This window comes from Cricetulus griseus (assembly GCF_003668045.3).
Source record: "Cricetulus griseus strain 17A/GY chromosome 1 unlocalized genomic scaffold, alternate assembly CriGri-PICRH-1.0 chr1_0, whole genome shotgun sequence".
NCBI classification, from domain to species: domain Eukaryota; kingdom Metazoa; phylum Chordata; class Mammalia; order Rodentia; family Cricetidae; genus Cricetulus; species Cricetulus griseus.
Genome location: NW_023276806.1, coordinates 202356087 through 202377646, shown reverse-complemented (window position 1 = coordinate 202377646; position 21560 = coordinate 202356087). Strand labels below are relative to the sequence as shown.

At 36.7% G+C, this 21560-nt stretch overlaps 2 long non-coding RNA genes across 2 annotated transcripts in view; one reads left to right on the top strand and one right to left on the bottom strand.

Moving 5' to 3' along the window:
• Positions 1-672: 672 nt before the first annotated feature.
• LOC103163631 lies at positions 673-14201 on the bottom strand. The gene is made up of 4 exons (XR_003480066.2): positions 14143-14201; positions 11320-11421; positions 6410-6522; positions 673-823 (listed from the first exon to the last, which is right to left on the bottom strand). It is a non-coding gene; the product is annotated as an uncharacterized LOC103163631 (long non-coding RNA).
• LOC107979965 overlaps positions 9468-21560 on the top strand; it is a 59609-nt gene continuing 47516 nt past the window's right edge. Inside the window, exons 1-2 of the long non-coding RNA XR_003480067.2 lie at positions 9468-9722; positions 13774-13910. This is a non-coding gene — a long non-coding RNA (uncharacterized LOC107979965). The remainder of the gene's footprint in view (positions 9723-13773; positions 13911-21560) is intronic.

Sequence of the window (21560 nt, the reverse complement as noted above, 5' to 3'; positions counted from 1 at the left end):
AGGGTAAGATTTGTGTATGCTATTGTATTAAGGTTGTATTATTGTATTAAGGTTCCTTCAAATTAAGCCTTTATATTTCCAAACCAGTATTTATACTACAGTGGTTGAAGTCCAGTGCTAATATTCACAATCCTGTAAACAGGACAATAATGCTCATACTCACGTCTAAGGTGCTATGTACTTATTAGCATTTGGTATTATGTACTGCTTTAAGAAGATACGTGGGAAAACTTCATCATGAAAGTTGCCCAATGCCTTTTGTTTATTGCATTCATCCATGTAGAATATGAAATCTGTTTTAGAGTCTCTATTTTATTCATTTATTTAAAAATGCAGCACAGCAAAATCTTGCCAAAGAACAGAAACAAGTTTCTTCCTGGCATGGGCTAGTTTACAATAATAGAGTTCATTATACATTGTCTGTCCTGGGGCCAGATCGTACACAACTTTGACTGTTCAATAGTTAAAATGATTGAACATTTCTGTGGTTAGAATGCAAACTGTTTCCTTGTAACACTAGATGATGTTTATAAAGCCACTTAAAACTCTGGGATATGCTGAGTTGATTTATTTTCTGAGATTATTTATTTAAATTATATTTGTATATAAAGAAAGCAAATACAATTTTTTTTTATTGAGACTCAAGGCAGTAAAATGTAAGAGCAATAAATCTGATTTTTAAAAATGGCTCTGCTTGTATATACAGAATTTTATTTCCAGAAGGAAAACAGCATTTTTGACACAGGGTCAGGATGGTGTTGAACTTTTGATTCTCCTGCCTGAGCCACTTGAGAGTTAGAATTTTCGTTGTATACCAGCACACCTGGAAAAGAAAATGTCTTTATTTCAATCATTTGTAATAAGAACAAAATCTCAATACTAGTTGTAAATAATATTGTAAATTGGTTAAGATGGCATTCAATGTGAATTCCTTGTTGTTTCAATATACCAAAAAGACTGAGGGAGGGTTAGGAATATTTTATATTCATCCATGAGAAATGCAACTAGAGCAGCTGACAATCCTGAAGTTCTTACAAGCTGTCATATCTTCCTGTGCAAGGGTCTGCAAACGCAACCATGCCTGCAGGGTATCAGCAGTGGGCTTCTGCTGGTGAACAGGAAAATGACCCCAAAAGAGAACAATAGGAGTCTGAATTTACAAAAAAAGCCTGCATATTTTTCTTTGCTTGGCAAATTGATGTGATGGGTTTTGGCTTATAGCAAGGCAAGTTTATTCTTCAGTAGAGAAGTTTGGACACATTTGCTTTCTGAAGTTTGCTTTCAATACAGCAGTACAAGTAGCAACCCAATTACTAAACAAATAGAGGCAATTTCCTAAGGGAGCTAGTTGCCTCTGCTCTGACTGCTGCCCTAGAAGAAATGAGCAAGTAAAATCATGTATCGAATACCACCAGAGAAAAGGAATTAAGAAACTGCTGATCATAACGTAGAGGCCATTGAGATTATACTCAAAATGCTGAAATATACCAAAACCACTTTGCTTTTTAACCTTTGCAAATAATTTAAAAGGTATTGACTAAATTTAACAGGGTTTTGTGTTGATGTTGTTTTTAACTAGACAAGATACGGATTTCAGATTTTATTATTGCTGAAATAATGTGAAGCCATTCCTGACTCTAGTTTTTTTCTTCTTCTATGCTAGGGCTTTCTTGGATACAGTTCTTCTTTAGTATTGCATGTTGTTTCTCAGGGCTTCCTCCAAAGACAAGCTCACAGTGATTACAAAGCATTTCTCAAATATGGATATTCTCCAAAAGCTAAATGGAAATCTATAGCAGGGAGATATAACAAAGGCTCTATCCCAAACAGTAGAGGTACTCTTTTAATAATTCAATTAAAATATAGCCAATAAGTATTCATATAACTTCTGTAATTTATTGATGGGTGGATAATAGCTACCGTAGCAATGGATGATGTACAAATTCATGAATTATTCCTCAGCTTAGCCTTTAATTGCTGAAATTAAATGCTTAAGTTGTGCTTCAGGCTTTCATTGCCAGTGATTTATAAAAACAACCATTTATCCAATCCTGAAAGACTTAAATGGAATTTTTTGGGTGTGTGTATAATAAATATTCACATTTTCATTATTTATTGATTTAATTTATCTGAGATGAAAGTATGGGCTAGAGAGATGGCTCAGTGGTTAGGAGAACTTGCTACTCTTCTAGAGAAAACAAGGTTTTGTTCCCAGCACCCATATGTTGGCTTACAACCATCTGTAATTCCATGTCCAGAGGATCTGATGCACTATTTCCATTTAAGAGGGCACCTGGCATGTATGTAGTGCATAGATACACATGTAGGCAGATACTCATACACACTAAATAAAAATAATAAACACATCTAAAAAGGTATAACTTTTTATTTTATTTTAAACACATAGTTAAACATGCAAAGCCCTTGGTTGGAAGTGCTGTAGATTACTAAGAGAAAACTACAACTGAATTTAATTTGATCCAACTTCATCTTTCTTACAAATATATTTTTCTGTATGTGTGTTTTGTGACTGTTTTAATACAATGATTTTATTGGCATACACTGATTTTGCAGTGACTTAAGTTTTGATGTATGTAGTTCACACACCAGACACGCTTAGCAAGTTTCTTCATTACTGTGAAAGGAAACAGGGATTTTACTAGTCTGTTATGAACTAAATGGTATTTCCTACAAATTTATATGTTAAAGCACCATAAGGATTAATCTTGTCAGAGTGTTGTGATTTAAAATCACCATGGCAACGTATCTTTGGACAAGTCTATGAGGCATTATCTAGAAAGAGAGACAGAAAGACTCATTCAATGGAGCTGTGCTATTATTGCACAGTTCAGGTCCCAGGCCAAATTAAAAGGAGAAAGTCAGGTTAGCACACTATGCATTGGTCCTGATTGTGGATGTTCTATGACCAGCTGCCTCAAACTCATGCTGTTATCACTTCCCCATCTTGATGGACTAAATCCCCCAACTGTGAGCCAACATTAAACTTTCCTTCTTCAAGTTGCTCTTGACAGGTATTTTGCCAGAGCAATGAGAAAGTAACTGACATAACCTTCAATATAACTTTTCCCTCACCCTCAACAACTGACACCAATTAAACATGCTAGGTTCATCACAGACCTATAAATTTGCATGCTAAATTGATGTGTGCCACACAGTATGTGCTGAACCTCAGATACAGTTATTAGCAGTACAACAGGTGTTTTATCTATTTCTCTCACCAGGTCACTTCTCCATTAAGGGATAATTTTAGTTGTCTTCACCACTGGATCAGTTGTTATAACGAGCCAAACACAATTCAGTTATACAATAGTGTACTCATTTGTTCTTGTTGCCATAACAAATACCACAGACTGTGGGAATTACAGAAATGTGTTTTCCCACAATTCTGGAAGCCAGAAATCTTCGATCAGTGTATTCATTTAATATTTCATTCTGATGCCTTTCTCCTTGGCATCTAGATGACTTTTATTTTCTTCATGTTGTATGTATCCTAATATTTTTTATTTCTCATTTTTAAAACAAATAAACAATAAACAAAAAGCAGGGTCCCTTTTAGCCTAGGATTTCATCAAACTTACTATGCAGCCTGGGATGACCTTGAAATCCCCATCTTTCTGTCTCTACCACCAAAGTTTTAGGGTTACAGGTGCGAGTTATATCACCCAAGTTTGTACCTTCTTATAAGAACATATTCATATATGATTAGGGACTATTCATACTCTTTCTTTCATTTGTTTTTTCTTCATTAATTTATTTAAATTTTAAAATGTATGTGTATACACAAATTTGTATATGTGTGTCTATATGTGCACTGTGTCCATTCAGGAGCTCGAAGAGGCCAGAAGAGAGTGTCAGCTCCCCTGGGAGCAAAGCTACGGGGGCGGGGAGGGGGGGTTGTGAACTGCCACATGGACTCTGGGCCCTGAACTCAGATGCTTTGCAAGAGCAGTAAGAACTCTTATCCACTGAACCACCACTACAGCCATTTTTCCTTTTTGCTAAGGTAGTGTTCTTGATTGGACCTAGGACCTCACAAATGCTAAAGTGAGCACTGCATTATTGACCTACATCCCCAGACCTAGGAACCATCCATGAGATCTACTTATTTTAACTACTGGTTTAGTTATTTTAATTACTCACAGTCAGCCTTTGGGTAGGTATAGTTAAAATTGAACCATATAAATTTTGGAGGAATTCAATTCAATTACAAAATTGACTATATTTTATATATAATGTTCTCCAAAGTTCATGCTATAAATTAATTTTGGGAAATATTATTGGCATTTTGAATAAAAATTCATTTTATTCTTATTCTTACCCTGAGATAGCTTGATGGGAGAAACATATGCTCAGAATTAATTGGCCTTGTTTTATAGATTTGTTTGATGAATCTGTACTTCTGTATGACTAGCAAAACTCATGAAACAAATGAGAACAGAGATTTTACACATTGTGATCCTTAAGAATGAGTTGTTAATCCCACCGAGCAGCACATTTGAGCAATCTTAGCAGTGAACAGTCCTCTGAGAGAACTAAAAGCAGGAGAGTGTAACCTGACTCATTGGATTTTACTCTGCAGACTGTTTACCCAGTTTAAATGAGGTCAGAGTCTTAGCTCTATTTATTTGGTTCTGCTAAACATCTATCTTGTCCTCAGTACTTTTCCTTTATTTCTAAGACTTTTAGATATTTCTCAGCAGACTTTGCTGATGCTACTTTTGGAATTATTTTTTCCTTAACAAAATCAGTCTTTCAAATTTACCATCATCATTGCTTTTTTGTAATTTGTATTTTGAATGTCATATGCCTTATTTTACCTAATTCTTCCAAAAACTCCATAAAATTTAGTTTTTTTTTAAGGAAACAGTTAAAACTCTAGAGTTGGCAATAGTTGTAAAAGGTGATACTTTCTAGAATTCAGTCCCATAGAGAAAAATTCTGAGTTTCCAACCAGACTTTCCAGTTAAAAATCAGCAAGGTTTAGAAAAGTTATCTAACTTTGCTGTCTTGATTTCCTATTTGTAAAATGAGGGATAAAAGAGAATGCTTTTACAGTGGAAAAATCTGCCTTTTTTAAAAAAGTGTTTGCTTAGAGCATTGATTAGAATACAGATTAACTCAGCAGATGGTGGCCACTGTCTTTGTGACTTTCGTTGGGTAGCTGTGACTGTCACTGACATTCAGGTCATGAATTCCATGTTTCCTATCTTCACTGTTCAGAACCAGCAATGAGAAGAGCTCATGACATGTCCTAAGGCCATTGTACAGGTGAGGGTATGGATTTGTATTAATTACAAATGTTTTCCTTTAAAGTAGGGGCATGGTGCAAGTGGGAGTCAGATGAGCTTTCAAGCTCCTCTCCATCTCAACTCCATTCTTTTCCTACCTAACTTGTGATGGTAAAAACAATGAATTCCTTAAGTTTTAGCTTCTGTTATATACATGAACTTGAGTTTTCTTCCACAGTGCTGAAAAACCAGTAAGACTTATTTTAGCTCTTCTCTTTTGCTATTTCTTATCACAATTCTGCTTATTATCAGACAATTTCTCCTGAATCCCTTTGGTGTCCTTCAAGTTTGGGGATCAGTTTTAGTGACGCTCTTTAGAGTGGTCTCCAGAATGGTCTTCTGAAACCATAGCACAAGTTAAACTCAAAAAATGAAAATTATGGTGAGATGAGTAAACAAAAAAGCTAAAGAAGGAAGGCCAGGCTTGGGGAAGTGACTCTGTGTGCCGGTGAGTTTCTACATAGGTAGACACATGGGGCAGGGGTGATCTCCTTGACAACACAGACTTTGAGATAGATAAGAAAAATTTGCACCACTGGGCATGTTTGTCTATTTTGTTAAGCCCCAAGGAAAGAGAGGTGCTGTGTCCTAACCAGGTAGAAAGCAAAAATGTAAATTCTCCCTTCTTCTGCCTTTTGCTTTTGTTGTTCAAGCATTCAAAGGGTTGGATGATGTTCATCCATACTGACAAAGGCCATCTGTTTTATTTAGTCCTCCAATTTATATGCTAATATCATCTGGATACATACCTAGGAATAATGTATGGCCAAATATTAGGGCATCCAGCACCCTATCATTTTAGTACCTGAGGTTAAACAAATGGAAACCATGTCATAAACATGTATCTTAGCTATATAATTGTTGAGCTATGGTTATGATATTTGATAATTTCAAGTGGATTGTGATAGCTCGTTTGCACTCTTATTAACATAACGATTGAGAAAAGCTCTATTTCAAAGCAGACGTTTCCCGGCGGTATCATCTGTCATTGCTCTGACAGCATCCATACCTTCTGTCTTGAATGTGTCATCATCCCTATTTACAAATTTTCACACACACGCTAGCCCATGAGCACCATATCTGTTTTAACCTCTGCTCACCTGTGGTATCTCCTTTGTTGTGTTTCAGTTGGAATGAGCTTCATGTTGTGTTGCTGCCTTCTGGCAGTGTCTGTGACTAGATACAAAAGTCAGGCCTTTCCTTCATCTTTTTCCTTGAGTAAAACAGAAAAAAAAATTGGCATGAGTTCAAAATGACTGTAGAAAATATCCAGTTATCAAGTATTCCTTCTTTGGTCTTGTGACAAGGGACCTTGTGAATTGGGAGAAGGTAGCAAGACAAGGCAAGAATAGTTTCAGAAAGACAGTCATTAGTTTGTGCTCTTTCTTTCCTCCAGAGACTGCTTCCATCTTCATTTTGTATGCTACCTGATTTTTAACTTTTTATCTGACATCCTTCTGCTCTGGAAACATTCCCCTTCAAAAATACAAAAGAATATTGCTTTCTAGTGTAAGCTCAGCTGTTCATCAAGTTGTCTAATTGGTGCAGAGTAAACATCCTGCAGGGTGGGGCTCACCTCCTCACACTGATGTCATATGTTGATGGGAAATTTGGTGAACGTAGATCACTTATTTCAAGGGCTTAGACTATTAGGTATTGAAGAAACATCAAGCTATGAAATAGAATTTTAGGCTACACTAAGGAGACTGAGTATATCACAGAGGTGAACAAAAAACTTTGTGCATCCAGTGTGGCGCCCTGGGAGGGAAAACTTTTCCATGAAAATGAGCACCTCTTCTGTTTTGTTCATCACTGGATCAACGATCCGTTTTGTTAACACCACACTTGTTATTGGCAGTTCATTTGTGGAAATGCAACAAATTGTGTAGGATTTTCTTACAATAGAAATTGGGTTAATTACTGCTAAAATAATAGGCTAGGAGCGCATTCAATTATTTACTGACCAAATGAGTTCCTTTTTATCAAACATAGAACAAATATATATTCAACTTTCTTTTCTGTTATATGGAAATAATAAAAAGGGCATTATATACTGACTACCCTCACCCACTCTTCTAGACAGGGTTTGAAACAGACACTTTTTGAAAGTAGAATATCATAAACAAGTGTTGATCTCAGAAATCTTGACTGGGGAATCTGGCTGCCTTTGTGAAAACTTCAAAGAGTCATAGAAATGTGTAATGGTCTTTGTTGTGGCCTCATGCTCTTCTCCAGGGCAGTAGACAAAAGAAGACATATCAAATGCCAAAGACTTCCCCATTCCAGTATGTTATCTGGTTGCCTTCTTTTCTATTTTATTTATTCTGTTTATACTGACTTTATGCCATGACCACTGGGAAAAAGAAATCCACCCTACTAAAAGATACCTTTGATTTGAGCCTCAAGCCTCTTTGTAGATGGGCATATTTATATGCAGATAAAATGTGATTGGTTTTGTCTATGAAACTATTTATACAAACATTACTGTATCTGAAGGCTTTTCTTGATCACTTGTTCTAAAATAGGACCACATTTTTTTCATGACCTCAGTACACTTCCTCACTCTGTTTTATTTTTCTTCTTACAGTTTTAGCACTATCAGGTATACATCTACTTGTTCATTTTTGTTAACTATCCATTAGCTCAGTGCTAAGTCCTCAGTGTCTAGAATGATACTGGAAAGATAGGCACTGAGTAGATATGGGGTGGATGATGGAATTAAAAATAATCTATAAAATGTGAAATTTAAATGATTGGCATATATTCAAGAAACTTATCATGCAAATAAAGAGCACATCATACTACAATGTAATTATTGAAGACAATAAATTTTGGAACCATGGGGTCTATGTGTAGCTATTGGATCAACTCTTTATTGCTCAGCTATTAATCCTATTCTTGCTTAAAAGTGGCACTAAGGATAAAAGACATTTAAGTGTGCTTTAAATATTTGAAGTATTATTCTTGAAATATCTATTGAAGATTGCCCAGCTCATGAAAATAATACTGGTAATAGTTATTAGGATAGACAAGATTTTAACAACAATGACAAGTAGGACATTATAATAGTTATAGGAAGTTCTTAGGATTTCTTGACATTATTTGTCAAGAAGTTTCAGGTTGCTGTTGGCAAATGGCTGCTTCTTTCCTGTTATCTACTAGAGGAACTATGAGCTCATTTTGTCAGATACTTCTAATTTACAGATGAGAACATGTGTGCTTGTGTTAATGTGGCTTGTCTAAAATCATACAAAAAATTCTAGGCTTGCTGTGCCGTTTCTTAGAAAAAGTTAAATTGTCTGGTTCAGCTTTAAAATTTTGAATGATTGGCAAATGAGTACCAGTTTCTCTATCTCCATGCTCAGCTGTTGGGGATGATGGATTCCAACAATATTTAAAAATCAGAGAATGGCCATTGGACTATAGCAATTCTGGAAAAAAAAATCTTCAGGGAAAGAATTTCAATTTTTAGAACTATTTATTTCAAAACTAACATAATCCTTAAAATTGAGGATCTATCCATGAGTAGTGGCTGACAGTGTCAGCAGGGGGCAGCCAGGTACTAAATTTGGAAAGGTATTTCCCCTTGACTTTTGTTTTTAATCTTAAGATTTTTGTTACCTACTGATAGGATGGAGATCCTAGTCATAAAGCTGGGGAAACAGCATTGGACCAAACCAAGCCCTCTGAATGTGGGTGCCAGCTAGGAGGCCAAGACAGTCTATGGGACTCTAACAGCAGAGACAGTCTTTATCCTTAGAGCACAAATGGACTTTGGGAGCCCATTCCCTATGGAGGGATACTATTGCAGCCCAGATACAGCAAGGAGGGCCTAGGCCCTCCCCCAAGTGATATGATGGACTTTGAAGGTGGCCCGGGGAGGGCCTCACTATACCTGGGGAGGAGTTGAGGGGTGAGCTAGGGGGCTTGGTGGGGAACATGGGAGGATGGGAGGGCAAGGGAATGGAGGGATGGATATGTAAATATGAGTAGCAATTAAAGAATAAAAATAGATTTTTGTTGTTTTATTAAAAGGGATTCCACAAACTGCTTTATAAACTATTTTATAATCTTTCATTAAATATAATAGGGCTCTATTGTTTAACCTTATTTTAGGGACATCTAGTTCTGATGATAACCACTTGAAATTATTGTCAGATTCTACAAATTTAAGGGCACAATTTCCCTAAAGATCTGCTGCCTCATATTAGATGGCCACCCACATGTTTGGGAAGGTGAGTAATCTGTTTATAGTTCCAGTTGACTAGGAAGGCACTTAATAGTCTCCCACAGGCACTTAAAGTAGAATGACTAGCAAGAAACTCCAGGAAGCCCTACACAAAAGATTACAGTTTCATCATAAAGACTATATATTGGAATAGCGGCCAGACGAAAACCTGAATGAAAGAGAAGGTAGGTTCTTTTAATGATAGTTCTATTGCTGTAAAGAGACTCCATGACATGGCAATTCTTTTAAAGAAAATAATTTAACCGGGGGCTTGCTTACAGTGTCAGAGACAGTCTATTTTCATCATGGAGGGGAGTATGGTGGTAGACATGGCATAGCACTAGAGAAGTAGTTGAGAGCTCTGTCCTGATCTGTAGGCGTACACACACACACACACACACACACACACACACACACACACAGACACACAGACACACACTCACACACACACACACACACACAGAGAGAGAGAGAGAGAGAGCGAGAGAGAGAGAGAGACTCACACACACACAGAGAGAGAGAGACAGAGACAGAGACAGAGACAGAGACAGAGACTGGGCCTGGCATGGGCTTTTGAAACCTCACAGCTTACCCCCAGTGACATACTTCTTCCATGGCCACACTCCTGGTCATTCTAATTCTTCTCAAATAGTGCCACTCCCTAATGTCTAAGCATTTAAATATATGAGCCTACTGGGGCCTGCCATTCTTACTCAAACCACCACACTCTACTCCACGGCCCACATAGACCTGCAGCCCCATCATAACACCAAATGAAGTTGCAACTTCCAAAGTCCCCATAGTCTCAATATTGCTTAAAAGTCCAAAGGTAAGTGTCTCTTCCGAGACTCAGGGCAGTTTCCTAACTATAATCCCCTTGAAATCAAAATTGAAAATCAGACCAAGGACTTCCAAAATATAATAGCACAGAATATGCATTACTATTCCAAAGGAGAGGAAAGGGACCACAGTGAGGAAATACTGGGACAAAGCAGTGTAAAAAGCCAGCAATATAAAAAATTCCAATTCTGCGTCTCCATGTCTAATGTCAAAGCACTCTTTGAGTTTTCAACTTCCTTCAATGTTGTTGACTGCAACACACTTCTCTATTTGGGCTCATTCCACACAGCATCTACCTACGGAGGCCATTCTTATCAAACCACCACATAGGTCTCCTCATGCCATGAGGACCTGCTACCATCCAGGCATGTAGTGTGTTTAGCATGCAGGAAGTGCCACTGAACTTTGGAACCTAGAAATTTCTCTCAGATTTCACTTCATACACATGCTTGTTTATTGGAAAATACTTGAACTCAACCTCCAGTCCTATCTTCCCAGGAGGTTGGAAAGTTGGACTAATATACATGGCATACAGACCAATGTTATAATCCCATACTTGATTACCATATTCCGAAGATATCCTGGTAATCTCCATGAAGTTCCTTCTTACCACAGTGATGATTCTTAGACAATTTTCTCTCAATTCCAAGGATTGAAATTTCCCCTCCCAAGAATTTAGAAACAAAGTTTAGGCAGATTTATTATTTTACAAAATCATACACATGTACATATGCTCACCATTGCCAAAGGCATACTAGCATTTAACAATAATATATTTAGCATATATTTATTACTTTGTACTGTAACTAAAGAACTATAAAAATAGTTTTGTGGTGATACAGTGTGCGTTTCACCTTGAAAAACATTCTGTGCCTGATTAAATATTGTGTGAAGCTGATAAATGATGAGAGAGCACGTTCTGATGCTGAGGCTTGTACTTACCTTGTATTGATAGTGGATACTATAGATTTGGATGTGTTTTATGCTCCAAGAGTTTACATTAGAAGCTCTTATCAGCATGGTCACATTGGGAGGTAGTGTGAACTGTTGAGAGGAGGGACACAGTTGAAGGTCATTTCCTTCAGAGGACTTTAAAGTAGTTCTAATGGGACTCTTAAGCCCTTTTGACCTAAAACTACCAAAGACCAAGCAGAAGGTTTGAGTCTCCCGGACTTAGTGTTTTGAGATGTGATCTCTTCCTCCTCCCTGTTCTCTGTTGTGCTGCCCCATAGCTCCTCAGGAGAGGCAAACCAATGAAAACACACAATCCCAGACTTACACTCCAGTACAGGGAACTAAATAAACCTCCTTCCTTTAGAAAGTTAGTATACATCAGATTTTTTTACAGTAGTGGAAAATAGAGTAATAAATAAGCATTAGGCAAAAGTAAGCGAATTATAGAAAAAAAACAATAAACTGCAAAATGAAAAATAACTGAGCAATAGGTATCCAGTATATTTAACCAGGCATAAGAAGACATAGCTCATGATTTTCTTGACTCCATTCCTACTAGCAATGTTGCCTTAAAAATCTGGCTGTTCTTAATTTTTCTTCTCCCTCTCTAACAGATATAACTCACATACAATGTAATTAAAGTTACATACTTTATTTTAAAATGTAAAAAAAAACACTTATAAAGAGTAGCTAAGTCTCTGGTGTCAGAGAGTACTACAAAAAAAATCATGACAAACTGGTGCATAAAGTTGATGGTGAGATTCCAGATGTCAAGGCTTGAGGACAAAATGGAGCAGATGCATTTCATGGGAGACTATATTCCCCTATTCGTACCTGGAAGTTGTAAAACAACTATTTTCTTGTCTAAGGTTACACGTCAAATCAATATGTAGATAGGCAAAGAAAACTGAATGATTAAAAACCAGACAAATTGGGAATTAGCTTTCATTCTGCAAATGTGCAAACCAGGAAGAGATTTTTAAAAGTGTAAATGATTTGTAGACCCCTGAGGAGTGAAGCTAAAATTATTTTAGTTCTGCACAAGAGGAAAGGAGAAATAGGAAAGAAAAAATAAATCTAGGAAAAATAAACACACTAACAAGAATTAAAAAGCAGAAAAATTCCACATTATGTTATGAATTTTTACTCATTGCTAAACAAACTTTATCACAAAATAACAACAAAAAGAAAAGAGTTTATTTATTAAATCCAAGACAAATAAAATTATCTAGGAAAGTACTTAAAATGAACATGTTTAAAGTCTTTGATGTATAAAGAAAAAATATCACAAAACGTTGGGAATATTAAAACAGAAACAGGTGCTCATGAATTATGAGCCTGTTAGATTCTGTGTAATTAAGAACTAATTAAACGGAGCTCTTGCCCCATTCCCCTTCTCTGGGGGACTGTGTATGTCTCTCTTAGCATCCTCCTACCTTCCTAGCTACTCTGGAGGTGTGGATTGTAGGTCGGTAATCCTTTGCTCTATGTCTAAGGTCCACATATGAGTGAGTACATATCCTGCTTGTCTTTCTGTGATTGGGTTACCTCATTCAGGATGGTTTCTTCTAGTTCCATCCATGTGCCTGCAAATTTCAAGATTTCAATGTTTGTTTGTTTGTTTGTTTGTTTGTTTTTTCTGCTGAGTAGCACTCTATTTTGTAAATGTACCACATTATCTTTATCCATTCTTCTGTTGAGGGGCATCTAGGTTGCTTCCAGGTTCCGGTTATTACAAATAATGCTGCCATGAGCATAGTTGAACAGATGTCTTTGTTGTATGAATGTGCATCATTTGCTTATATGCCTAAGAGTTGAATTGCTGGATCTTGAGGTAGATTGATTCCCATGTTCCAGAGAAACAACCATACTGTTTTCCAAAGTGGGTGTACAAGTTTGCACTCCCACTAGCGAATAAAAACCACAATAAACATTCTCCTTGATGGAGTTTAGGGCAAAAATTTTTAGTATAGAATTTTGAAAATTACGTAGAGCAGAGCTTAAAATGATAAAAATAAAAGATATTTAAAAGTAAAGTTTCTATAACTTTATTGTTTATCTAGATTTCCTGGTAAAACATACAACATTCAGAAAGGGAAACAATTTCTAAGGCAGAAGAAACACAAATTCTTATGTTGAGGAAACTTTTAAAATTCTAAATTTAATAAGTGGATGTCTACTTAGAATTAATATATTGTGCCTTATAGCTTTAAGATTTCAAAAACCCATACAGAGCTATACCATTAAAAAGAAAACAAACTGTATAAAAAATAAAAGTAAATACAAAGAGAAAATGACTGAGCAATGAGTGATATGGTATATTTAATGAAGTATAATACATTATGCAAGCTTACTTTATACACTTATTTAAAATATAATTTTAAGATTAATTTGAATGGAGGTACTATACATGGAGAATAATGTTTCTTCCAAAATTCACAGAATACAAAGAAAAAAACCCACAATACCAGATTTGGGATACTTTCCTATGCTTTGTTGGTCAGAGAGGTCTCAGAAGCATCCAAAGCAATATGGATTATCATCACTGCTTTTGATTGGTTGCCCACAAGAACATGAAGGTAAGACCCTATTGTTACAATAAATCTTTCTACCAAAAGCCGCCTGAGCCCTACCGCCTTGTGGACGGTCTCCACCAGTCACCTGAGTTGTGCTTGCTGCGGGGATGGACAAAATAATACAGAGACATATTAGGTACAAAGCTGCTTGGCCAATGACTAGGATTCTCGTCTGCTAGCTCAGTCTTAATCATCATAAATCTATATATTTTATAAGACTTATCTTATCGGACACCTTATTGGCATCCCTCCTTGCTGGTGGATCACATCCTGCCACTGGAGGAGGAATGAGAAAAAAAGAGAACACTTCCTGTTTCCTTGCTAAATATGAGTCTCCTTGCTATGTCATTTCCTGCCTGGATCGCCACTTCTCTACTACATTTCCCAGAATCCTCTTTGACTCCTAGTCCCGTCTAACTTGCTGTCTCATTGGCCAAACAGTATTTTATTTAACAATCAATAAGATAAACATACACAGAAGTACTTTCCCCATCACCCTATTGCTGAGGACAACATACACATAGGTCATCAGAGGTGTAGAAATCAAACTGGAAATGAACTGGATGTGTCCTTTCTGCTGCCTCATTTTCCAGGTTTTCTGAAATTGTTCTGCCGTGTGTTGAGGGAGAAAATTCACCAATAGTCGTGCTTATCTGTGAACATGTTATTTATGATTTATTAAAGCTTGCCTGCAGATTCAGAAAGCAAAGTCAGCAACAAGCCACAGAAGCCAGGCACACACCTTGACTCCAATGACTCAGGATTAAGAGGCAGATGGATCTCTGTTAGCTCAAGGCCACACTAAGCTACTTGAAATTGATCCAGTCCTAAAGAGAAACAGTTCACAGAATTTGGGATCAAGCCTTTAATCCCAGGATTCATGCGAGGCATTTAAGACAGGAACAGGGTCTCAGAGCTGGCAATTCATTCTCCAGCCACATTGAGGATAGGAAGACATTCAGTCTCAAGATTCTACAGCCACGCTGAGTAGAGGCAACAGAATCATCCCTTTCAGCTGAGGTAGTGGTAAGAGCTAGTGGCTGGCTGCTTTATTTTTCTGCTTGAAGCTTAAATCCCAAGATCTCTCTCTGGATCTTTTATGTTTTGTGTTACAGAACTCTGTGAGCTACACTAAGTATCTATTTACCTGGAAAGACATGCTCATTATAATGGAGGCATGAGTATTATAGAAGTAGCTGACCACTTTCAGATTGGAGTCAAGGATTCAAGATTTCTTCAAGGAAGAAACCCATGCCTGGTATTATGTACATGACAGAGGCTGGGGAGATCATAGGCCCAAGGAGGAATCAACTACTAGCATTTTGCTAAAAAGATGTGAGGTCAAACTTCCTTCTAATACCTGTGGTTATAGCCCTCCAAGCATGCAACACATGGAGATCACAATTAAAAGTGGCACGGCATTCATCACTGGATTAGCTTTGTGGATCTTTGTCAAGCAGTTGTACTGGCTTTATGACTTTTCCCACTCCCATCAGATACGGATATGCCAGGTGCCGATGGTCAGTATTTGCTATAGAAGCCCGATCACAATACGGTACAGAGTGTGGCCTGTTGGAACATAGTTCAAGAATGGAATCATGTGAGGAGAATTCTGAAAAGTCCAAGAAAACAAGAGTCCTGTGACCTCAGTTTCTTAAAAAATACAGAATCATTCTTGGATTATGCTTCCATGCCCCTTAGGTGTAACATATAGGAGTGAGTTTATTTCAGCTTATTCATTACAACTAGCTGCTGTTATTTATTTATATCCCTTTATGAAAAAGAAAACATGATTTACCTTGTGCAGATTGCCTGCCGCATGTGGCTTGCTCTTGTGATTACACAAGTTACTCACAGGACTGCTCTTAACCTTGTGAGTATAAATTGTCCGATGTTCTGAATAAAGTAGGCTATTTCATGAGCTTTTAGTTTGCCTCCATTATTGGCTCCATTCTCTTAGGTCACACTGCCTATAAAGTGGTAAACAGTGTTGCTCACTACATAGACTCCTGAGTAACATTTGTGGAATATTTCCTTTGCATTAAACATAATTATAGGATATTGATATATTTAATCTTGCTCATGCTCATTATAAGCTTAAAGTAAAAATGCCAATATTAGGTAAAAACATGTTGTGTTTATAAAAGTAGCATTATTTCTTTTCCAAAGTTATTTTATTGATCAATATCAAAATGTTTTTCAGAGATGCTTATGCCACTAGGTTAGTTTTCTTCAAGTCTTTCAAGGAAAGTTGCTTTCATTTGGTTATCATCAATAATAATTCAGTTATGTCTGTAAAGCACTAGATGTGTTTCCAAAACTCTCTGACTTTATTATGAAGGCTATTTAAATTTATACAACATCATAAGATTGACACTTATTTACTCTTATTCTAAAACAGCAAAGGAGGAATAGAGGCATATTCTTTCTAGTTCTTGTGGCTCACATGGTAAAGCTGTGATTTGAACAATGTCCATGGTTCTAGATGTCTGTTTTTCACTACAACTTGTACCACAAATCTTTTGAATATTTCTAAAATTTTATCTTCAAATCCATGTTTGTTTGTTAGGTCACTATATTTCTTTTTACTTTTCTACACATTCTAAATTTATTAAGAATATACTATGGCCGGGCGTTGGTGGCTCATGCCTTTAATCCCAGCACTCTGGAGGCAGAGGCAGGCAGATCTCTGTGAGTTCGAGACCAGCCTGGTCTACAAGAGCTAGTTCCAGGACAGCCTCCAAAGCTACAGAGAAACCCTGTCTCAAAAAACCAAGAAAAAGAATATACTATGAAACTACTGAATACAATTTTTCGAATTTCAGCCATCAGTACCCTCACTGGTGTTTTCTTAGGCTAAAATAGATGTCTTCTGTTATCTTCACACTTTTAATATTCAGCTTAGGAAATACTTTTTCTTTGAAGATTGCTGATATTATGGGTGAGTATCAAAATATTAAACATCAAGTATGATGAAGTACCATGCTTAACAGAGTGAATGCAATGACCAATTTGATGTATATTACTTCCACAAGAGCTATAACTACATTGACATATACAGAATATCACCCCAGCCTGATACCCTACATCTCAATTCAGGCAAAAGAAGTCTGTCAGTTAACCAGTCTTCTGTTATATTAAACATAAGTGTTGAAATGGTAGCAAATATCAGTTTTCTCCTGGATGCTATGAATATACCCAAGTATCACCCAATAGTGTCTTTTTTGTCAAATGTAAAAGATAGTACAGTAAAAATAGGGAAATATTTGTCTCCTATTTCATGGACCAAAGTTAATATATGTTGGTAGATTTTGGGAAATTGTTGGAGTTAAAATATCAAGCACAGTAGAGCAACACATGCTTAAAACTGAGTTGTTTCTATCCATAGTGGATTGAAACATGGACAGTTTCTTCCTTTGCTTTCTTCAGAATGACTTATATTGCAGTCTTATGAGAATATCATTTAAATATTTAGTTTCTAGTATGGCCAAGAGTAAAAGTTAAAAAGGAGTGGGGGCAGAGTCAAATAGAGAAACTAAGAAACAGAAGCAAGAAGGAGAGGCAAAGAGTTATAGGCAACCCAGAAAAGCTAAGAGTAAGAGACATGGTCTTGCCCAGAGAAGTTCACACCAATTAGTTGTTCTATGCCAAATGGTCACCCCTGAAATCATAAATATAAGTAACACTAAATATATTGAAGATGTTTTATTTAGGAATGAATATGTATATACCTCTATGAATGCAATAACAATTAGTAAAAAAAGAGGACAAGAATTTGAAGGAAAAGGGGAGGAGGTATATGTGAAGGCTTAGAGGGAGGAAAGGGCAAGGAAAATATTGTAATTATATTATAATATCAAAATAAAATTAAAAACAATGAATTAAAAGATTTCCAGGAATCTTCATTTGGACTGACACATACAATTAATATTAATTAATTAGTACAATTAATAGGTGGAGAGAAGGACGTTAGTGACAGACATCTAAGTCTCTCTCTTTGAAGATGAGAAGCAAGGCACAGAGAAGCTAAAGCACTTAGATAAGTTAGTTTATGGGAGCACCATAAAAATCAGAATTCCCAACAATACTTCTCTACTATGTGCCTCTAAGATTGAGTTCCAAACATGAATAGAATGCCTCAACTCTTGTGTTTCACTGACTTGGAAAAAGAAAAAGTAAGAAAGAAGACTCTTGTGTAGAAAAGAAATGGCTTCTTTTCTCTCAGATTTGACAACAAAAGGTAAAAAGGGAATTGTGGATAAAATGTTAGTGTACTTGAGTTGGATCTCGGTTTTCATGAGCCTTTTTGATAGTTGACAGGAGTTTTGCTGTGATTTACCATGAAGTTAGTAGAATTTACACATCAAGAGTTTGTGTCCACAGGATATTTAAAGAGTAGTCTTAGCAAGAATATGAACATGCTTGCAAAATGTATAAAGATCAAATGTTTGAATACAGTCAGTGAGTAACACAAAGCATCTTCTAGACATCTCTTGGTCATGCTTCTCTTACTCAAGACTATTCCTCAACTCTTCAGGTCTGATTCCCACACATTCTTCTACATCTTTTCTGAGCTAGCAGACTCAATGACTTAAGAAACAAACATGGGTGTCATCAATTCAGAGTAGTCACATGGCAACAAATTTGCATGCCCTCAAGCAATTTATTTTATCTATGTCTAAAATCTTATTGATCATCTATGAAACCTAGAAGATGATTCTTTGTGTTTAATAACAATTCAAAAAAATAGAGGACTATAAAGAATTATGGAGGTAAACTCTCAATAATAAATAAAAATTTTTCATCAACCATTCTAGAGGTAAAGCTGAATTGCCTTTATGTTTTCTACAGGAAAAATATTGTATTTGTGTACATTAAGGGAGCATGTCATCAAAAACTCATCATAGATAATTTTCCTTCAATTACACTAAAATTGTATAGTCACTTAAAAATCTGATTTTATCTTATTACAAAAACATCTGAGGATCTAGATAGAGAGACTTAATTAAGGGAGACAGTGATATGTAACATTATTTTAAATCTCATCCCTTTCAGAATTGTCAAATGTGAGTAGTTTGAATTGGAAAGCACATGTAATGTTATCCACTGAGATACAGAAATAAAATATTTCAGTGTCAATTTAAAAGTAATTTCTTTTAAAATTAATTTTCTTTTAAAACTAATTTCCTCATGTGGATCTATAGTGACATAATTTTGCAAAGATTTAATGTCATATTTTTGAAGTTATTATTTTTCCTTTTTTTGGGTCAGTTTCCTCATAGCTATAGTTATAGGAATATTTGATAAGGGAAGCAAATAGGTGCAATGGACAGAAGGGTTTACTATGTTCTTGACCCAGGGCATTTGTGCGAGCCAATGAAGTCACCTGAGACCTCTGCTTACTGTGTGAGCCTGAGGTTCTTATCAGAAGATCCAGCCACTAGGAAGATTCTGCAAATGAAGCATGGGAGCATCTGGAAGAGGTGTTAACTAGAGCAAAGAACCAGAATCCTGAGACTAAATGGAACTCAAGTCTTGCTTTCGTTGTCTTTTACCTTTGGGATATTTTGAGCAGTATCAAAAAGCTGATCCTCTATCATATGGCTGGCTAAGTGCCCATGGTGGAAATCAAAGAGGGCTATGGTGAGATTTCCTGTGAATGGAAGTGATGCTCACAAGGTAAAGCAATAGATTAGCCTGTTTGTGTGCAGCTTCAATGGCAGGGTCACCCTCTGCTACATAGAGACTAAAGACACCATAAGAAACTCTATGTCACATGACAAACAGGGCCTGGGAGGGTGGCTAATCAAGTCATGGGACTTGTAATACAAGCATGAGGCCCTGTATTTGGATTGTCAACAACCACATAAAAGCCAGGTGTCGTAGTGAGCACCTATAGCTCTTGAACTGGTGTGTCCTGACACAGAAGGATCTCGGGGGCATATTAGGCAGGCAGCACAACTTAATTGGTGAGTTTCAGGTTCAGTGAGAGCCCCTGTCCTAAAAAATAATGAGGTAGAGAGGGATCAAGAAAGATACCGCATAGGAACTGCTGGTCTTCACATATGCACATACATGTGCGCCTGGGCACACCTGCGCACGCGCGCGCGCGCGCACACACACACACACACACACACACACACACACACAGAGAGAGAGAGAGAGAGAGAGAGAGAGAGAGAGAGAGAGAGAGAGAGAGAGCAAGGCATATAAATCTAATGGGAAGACATTATTTTGCCTTTTTCCATTCCCTAGAAATTTTAACTCTTTATAATTCAGATTTTAAGTATATTCAGAATATGCTGGCCATCAGATATGTGCTTTTGTTTATTGTCAATTTATATTTTTTGGATATTTTTTCTATTATTTTATTTTTACTTTCAAAGTATGCCACAGTAATTATTATTGTCTTGGTCTTCATGGATGTAAAATTGCTATGGACATAATCACAGCTCATTGTGATGTCTCCTTCCAGAGGAAATCTGTGCTGCTTCTTCTAGATTGGTTCTTCCTGGGGGTCTCTTACAACGCTGAATCACTTCCACTTTATTTTAAGAATTGGAATAATTTGAGTCTCAGCACAATCCATACAAAGTCTAACAGCCTTCTGATTTACACTTCCTCCCAGGGTACAGTATATACTTTCCTCCTAGGAATCCTTACAGCTTTCAACTTTATTTTGGAAGTCCTGTCTTGAGTGGTCTCATGAGGTATGGCTGAATCTCTTTTTTTCTCTTATATTTCTTTCAGAATCTATGGAAAAGCAGTATTTCATATGACTGGGCTTGATTTCATAAGCCTCTGGGTAGTTCTCTACTGCTTTGGTAAATCTAAGAGCCTTTCAAGGAGACATATATGTTTGTGTGTGTATGTATGTATGTATGTATGTATGTATGTATGTATGTATGTGTATATGACTTAACATTTATAATCAGTATTTGAGTTGAATTATCATAACCAAGCTACCATTAATCCACTGTTGGTTCAATCTGGTGTTGTCATCAGCGATTTTAATTGGAAAGAAGCTGTAAATCTTAACCTTCTTGTTTCTAAGTGGTCCTTCAAGGAATGTTGTCAGCTTGAGGAACTGGGCAAAAAGTAACAATAGGATATTTACCTAGGTGCTGATAGAGTCAGAATTTCAGATATAGCACAGCCCTTTGACCTGGAATTCAAACACATACAAGGCAGATAGTCTCTAGTACCAGTCAGGGACAGGTTGTGAGGTGTGAAAAAGCCCCTGTGGGTAGCTTCTTCTGACTGAATGGCTGAACAAGAAATGTAACAGCTTCCTAGATGTGGGTCTTCTTTCTATTCAGCTGTCTGTCTCTCACTGCAGAGTAAGAAAAGGGGTAACAGAGTCACTTAGGTACTTAATTCAAGGTACTTAGGGGATATCTCCTTAGAACAAAGTTGCTGCTCCTACAGAGGTAATTGCAGCAAATTACTTTTCTAACAGAAAAGTAATATCTATAGGGCTAATATTTGAGTTATGAAAGTGCATGCACACCCATGCATGTGCTTGTGCACGCACGCGCGCGCGCGCGCACACACACACACACACACACACACTTCATATATATAAAGAAATATATGTTTTTGAAGTGTTAGATATTTTACATACTAAATACATTAATAATTAGCACTTCAATA